The following is a 6,485-nucleotide window of genomic DNA, read 5'->3' on the forward strand; positions in this document are numbered from 1 at the left end:
ATGCTATTTTCACTGTGTCTATACTGGGCTGTCTAAAAACCAACAGCAACTCTGATATCATATAGTCAGAGGACAGTTCAGGAACTGTTAACCAACCACAGCGCACAGCTACAGACATGTAATCATCACGCCGCCCAATCAACGAGTCTGGTCACCGACTCACTTGTCAGTAAGTTTATAGTGAAACAGAGGTAACCGAATGTAAATTACTTATTACTGATCGAGTACAGAAGTTTTTGTTAATTCCTGTTTAAAGATTGTGATTTGCCGCGAGGCGGGATTCTGAGTGTTTGTTACAGCTGTTTCTGCAGAAGTGAAGCTGCGCGCTGCAGACATAGCGTGGAACACATCGTATATTTGCAATTGATTTTTGTTATCTTTCTTAATACTACTTGCTGTGGAATATTCTGTGAATTATAGTAAAGATGCTACTGACGTTCTTCGAGGCTGGACGTTCCCTCACAGATGCGGTGGAAAAGGTTGGTGAGAATTTGACATCTATGTATGGTTCTTGTTACCACCGCTTTTATCCTGAGCATGGGGTATCTTTCAAAAGCAGTTTTCAAACAGTTCCAGCCACATGACAAATAATTGGTATGTATAAATGTAAATGTTTTCTGTTAATTGTAAACTATACGAGTGCATTCCTATTTGTTGTTGTTTGTTGTGTGTAATTTTAAAACCAAGCCAATATATACACGGCTTCAGGCAAAGCACTTTTGGAGCAAATTGGTTGCTACCATAATCTATACAGCCGATGACTACAGTGAACTCGGCAACAGCGCTGCTGATAAGTTTTTGGGTAAAATGCAATATTACCTTAGTCATGAGTACTTTCAATTATCAAGTAATGTACATACCTAACAAAAGACCTGCATGCACATACTATATATTTCTATTTTTTTTTTAAACTGTACCGATACTGCACTGATGCTAATAAAGAAACAATAATATTGTCTTCCTTATTGGTCGCCTTATAGCAATATAAAACATCCCGGCTATCTCCAAACACAGACAGGTAAATTGATATGGTAGGCTCGGTTAAGGGGGACTAAATGTCTATTCACACCTGAAATAATGCGATTTGTCCAGCAATAAAATAATACTTTCGCCGTGACACTGCTTGATGGGGCCGTACCAGGGTTTCCATATGTCCAGACCCCAGTTCTCCCTCAGTTATGTCTTTATAATTTTTGTGTCCTTTGTTGCACAGCTCTGGGTATTTAGAAACTGCAAGAACAATCTTTTCTTCCGCCATTGATACTGAAAAAAAGGCACACAAGAGAAGCTATTCCTCATTGGTCAGTTCCTTAGCTGCCACACCACAAAGTCGCAAAAATAGACACCCATCCTATTTTTTTTGCATCGCTTCAGTGTCACCTCGCAGGCTGTGTGAATGGTTCACGTTTGGTATGAATTTGCACCATTGTAAACTGGATTCTGGTTGCACAGTAAGCATGGTTGAGTGCATACTTCCAGCTAAAGGTGGAGTGTTCGGTTGACCGGTCAGTTGTAAATTTGGTGTTCCTAGCTCTGAGGTTCAACTGTAAATGTATCCTGGAGTATTGTTTAAAGTCTCTTGTTTGTTCCTATATTCTAAAAATGCAGTGACCCTGTCATGTTCAGTTTTAGGCTAATTCTTTGGTGAAGCTTGTTAATTCAATCTATTTCTTCTGCAGACCTTGTTGACAGTGGTTTGTTTACATTCACCAGTTGATCTTAGGCACACACGTGGCACCATGTATGCAGTTATCATAACCTCAGTTCACAGGTAATTTTGATGCCAAAAGAATCACAAAATAACCTTTTAATACAATTTTTTCCCCTCTTATCCAGAAATACCCACCATATATTCCATCAATTATCCCTTTTCTCGGTCATAACTTCCTAATTTATTTAGTCAAGTAGTGTATTTCTATTTGATATTAACCCACAGAATTGAGATAAAAAAATGTATTTTTTTTCTGTGTGAAATATAATTCCCAGCTGCATCCTAATTTTTAAACAAATATATTTATTTTTACCTTTAAGGCGGAGGGATAGAGCACACATGGAGATCAAAAACATATTTTAGAAAGTTATTGAGAAGTGCAGACCGACCAAGGAAAAAGAGGATGACATTCTGCAGTCTCTAATAGATGCTACCTACAGTAAGCGACACAAGTGGGCACCCACCCTGTGATATAGATATGAACCCTAGCTGTTTTTCAGTATTGCAGACAAGAGTAGAAATGTTTGTCTTTGAATTAGTTATATTTTTGTATTTCTAAACCTAGCACTAATATAATGTAGAAAGGGACTGTACGGTTCTCCACAATGCAGTGCCTATCAATGAATCCAGAGCCAAGCATGTTGGAAGGTAGCAGGCTGATAATCTCTTCTGGTGTCTTTCCAGGGATGGGAAGCCTCTGAATGATGATGAGATTGCTGGAATGCTGATTGGGCTGTGTGACGGAAACATGAGTTCTGGTGATGAATCTTCCTCCCGATCTGTGAGAACGAGAGGAGAAGTATCTGGAAGGGCTGGCCTGACAGTTTGTTTCCGGGTCAGGGAAGTGGGTCAGCCTGGAAAGAAGCGCGACTCTGTTGTAAGACCGTATTGATTTGAAAGGTAAACGAGAGACAGCTGCAAGTAATAAGGCAGCTGCAACCGTTTACCTAGATATCATGCGGGATTACATGTAGGGGCCAGGGTAACGCTGATCTTTTCCTTCGTTTGGGTAACGTGAGGAGAGAAGGACTGAGAGAGGAGCTCTCAGAGCGTATTACGTGTTGATTGTTGTCTGTTTGTTTATAATTGTCTGTCTTTTTCGCACCACTAGACACACCTCCGGAGCTGTCGCCATGTAAAGCACTATCCGGAGCACCACTGCACAGAGCACCTGCACGTTTGAATATCACCCAGGACTGGTGACCGTGCCTTTGTTTGTGTGTGAGACTGTACTGTGTTCACCATCCCCGCGCTTTACACATTGTTGTGTACTGCCGGGGATTTATTATTTGACGGTCACCAGACCTGGAAACAGCACAAATAAACACTTGTTCACTGAATCACTGTTGTCTGTTCATCACTCCTGCATCACATCACCGCTACACCTGTTCCCCTTACCAACCACTTTGCCACAGGCTGCTACTGGCCACTAGTGCTTGGCTGGGCTTCTTCCTGGCCAAAGACAAGCCTCTGCAAGATAGCTGCTACGCAAAACAGAAAGCAGTGTGTGGAGAAGAGCTGTCGCCACTCGAGTATGACCAGGTGTGCTCTTCATTTTACTGAATTTCCTCTTGGTGCATCTAACCATGTTAATCATCAGTAATCTGAGACAGTAAACATACCGATGGCTTCAATAAAACAGTCAGCCTTGTTAAAATGAAATCCCTTCTTGAGTATCTTATAACATTAAAGATTTTGACAGTACCCTAAACACGAAAAAAAAAAAAAAAACCAAAAACAACTGTGCTTGTTTCTATAGATTAAGGATCTAACCTTACTGGATCGCTGCTTGAAAGAAACATTAAGACTTGCCCCCCCCCATCATGACCATGATGAGAATGGCAAGGACTCAAGTGCATTTAAATGAACCCATTCCCCTCTACCCCCCCTCTACGTTTTCATTCACAGACTTGCTACAGACCTTTCACTTGCTTATAATAATTTACAAAGAAAGTTTTATTCTACAATCATCTATTTGTATTCACAGGAAAGACATAGTATTAGTACTGACTGGGGGAATATTACTTTTTTTTTTCTTGCACCTTTTTATATACTCATATGCAAGTACAAGCAAATGATTGAGCCAGATTTATCAAGACCTTTATGTGAAATAGCAAACCTGGGTTGGTTGTGAATGTCATAACACTGTTATTAAAAAATAATTTAGGCTAACTTCAGTAGTTACAGCAAGTAGCAACATACAGTGTAGTTCATACCTGAAGCTTCCTTCTTCTCTGAATGTTAAACTTGTATATTTCAGTGATGGAGCGGCCTCACAACAGAAGAACTATAAAAACTTTTAACAACCTTTGCAATGATTCAGCTGACGTGGCATTGAATGACACTATGAAAAACATTCCTTCCTGAGGAAATTTCAGTTTGAAAGAACTAAGGTGGTGAAGCTGGAGCATGTTTTAATACCAGAATAACCCTTTGGATTAAACACCTTTATGGCATAGGGGGTGCTGTTGCCATCACCTATAGCCATGCTATGACAGGACCCCTAAAACAGTAGAATCCATACCCATCCTGTTTCTACCTCCCAATTTTAATTGGTCTCTGGGGAATACTTTTATCATTAGCGGTATCCGTGAACTTTAGTCATTTTAAACAGCCTGTGTCTTTCTCCTCAGTTCTGTTTGGTTCTCTTCTTGCAGAAGGTCACAGGTTACACAATCCCTCCCGCTCATCAAGTGTGCATGTCGCCTACTGTCCACAGACTGCAAGACACCTGGCTCCAAAGATTGGATTTCAACCCTGATCGCTAACTGCATGAGAACCCAGCAGCAGGTGAGAAGTTTGAACACATACCATTTGGGGCTGCTAAGTTAGGACCAATGTGTGAATTAGTACAATAAACTGTTTTAATTTTAAAAGATTAAATTAAAAAAAGTATATATAACCACACTTCCTGTTTCTTTATTCTAGGTCGCCATCGTTGTATTGGTGAGAACTTTGCTTATGTACAAATCAAGACAATTTGCGTTTGTATGAATTTGATCTTGTGGACAGATACTTTCCATCAGTAAACTACACAACCATGATTCACATCCAAATAACCCTATAATAAGATATGAGGCAGATACATTAATCAGCTCCCAAATGGAATGCCTCATTTATACATGCATGAAAGGGAATTATAGTGTACACATAGACATGGTGAAAGCAGAAAGTAACTTTTTCAACTAATAGGTCATTACTTGAATTTTTTTTGTTCCCTGTATATGTCGTTTGAAATTTGTCTAGTTGGTTCTGTGGCATATAAAAACAATCTTCAAGATAAATTGTTAAATTTGTATGTTGTTTAAGAACATAAGAACATAAGAAAGTTTACAAACGAGAGGAGGCCATTCGGCCCATCTTGCTCGTTTGGTTGTTAGTAGCTTATTGATCCCAAAATCTCATCAAGCAGCTTCTTGAAGGATCCCAGGGTGTCAGCTTCAACAACATTACTGGGGAGTTGATTCCAGACCCTCACAATTCTCTGTGTAAAAAAGTGTCTCCTAGTTTCTGTTCTGAATGCCCCTTTTTCTAAACTCCATTTGTGACCCCTGGTCCTTGTTTCTTTTTTCAGGCTGAAAAAGTCCCTTGGGTCGACACTGTCAATACCTTTTAGAATTTTGAATGCTTGAATTAGGTCGCCACGTAGTCTTCTTTGTTCAAGACTGAACAGATTCAATTCTTTTAGCCTGTCTGCATATGACATGCCTTTTAAGCCCGGAATAATTCTGGTCGCTCTTCTTTGCACTCTTTCTAGAGCAGCAATATCTTTTTTATAGCGAGGTGACCAGAACTGCGCACAATATTCAAGATGAGGTCTTACTAGTGCATTGTACAGTTTTAACATTACTTCCCTTGATTTAAATTCAACACTTTTCACAATGTATCCGAGCATCTTGTTAGCCTTTTTTATAGCTTCCCCACATTGTCTAGATGAAGACATTTCTGAGTCAACAAAAACTCCTAGGTCTTTTTCATAGATTCCTTCTCCAATTTCAATATCTCCCATATGATATTTATAATGTACATTTTTATTTCCTGCGTGCAGTACCTTACACTTTTCTCTATTAAATGTCATTTGCCATGTGTCTGCCCAGTTCTGAATCTTGTCTAGATCATTTTGAATGACCTTTGCTGCTGCAACAGTGTTTGCCACTCCTCCTACTTTTGTGTCGTCTGCAAATTTAACAAGTTTGCTTACTATACCAGAATCTAAATCATTAATGTAGATTAGGAATAGCAGAGGACCTAATACTGATCCCTGTGGTACACCGCTGGTTACCACACTCCATTCTGAGGTTTTTCCTCTAATCAGTACTTTCTGTTTTCTACATGTTAACCACTCCCTAATCCATGTACATGTGTTTCCTTGAATCCCAACTGCGTTCAGTTTGAGAATTAATCTTTTGTGCGGGACTTTGTCAAAAGCTTTCTGGAAATCTAAATAAACCATGTCATATGCTTTGCAATTATCCATTATGGATGTTGCATCCTCAAAAAAATCAAGCAAGTTAGTTAGGCACGATCTCCCTTTCCTAAAACCATGCTGACTGTCTCCCAGTACCCTGTTACCATATAGGTAATTTTCCATTTTGGATCTTATTATAGTTTCCATAAGTTTGCATATAATAGAAGTCAGGCTTACTGGTCTGTAGTTACCTGGTTCAGTTTTGTTTCCCTTTTTGTGGATCGGTATTACGTTTGCAATTTTCCAGTCTGTCGGTACCACCCCTGTGTCAAGAGACTGCTGCATGATCTTGGTTAGCGGTTTGTA

The 6,485-nt window shown here is 39.6% G+C and overlaps 1 pseudogene; it reads left to right on the forward strand.

Annotated features, from left to right (window-relative positions):
• Positions 1 to 425: 425 nt before the first annotated feature.
• On the forward strand, positions 426 to 4,900 carry LOC121309093 (annotated as a pseudogene).
• The last annotated feature ends 1,585 nt before the right edge of the window (positions 4,901 to 6,485 follow it).

The sequence above is a fragment of the Polyodon spathula genome, chromosome 3 (genome assembly GCF_017654505.1).
Source record: "Polyodon spathula isolate WHYD16114869_AA chromosome 3, ASM1765450v1, whole genome shotgun sequence".
In the NCBI taxonomy this organism is placed as follows: domain Eukaryota; kingdom Metazoa; phylum Chordata; class Actinopteri; order Acipenseriformes; family Polyodontidae; genus Polyodon; species Polyodon spathula.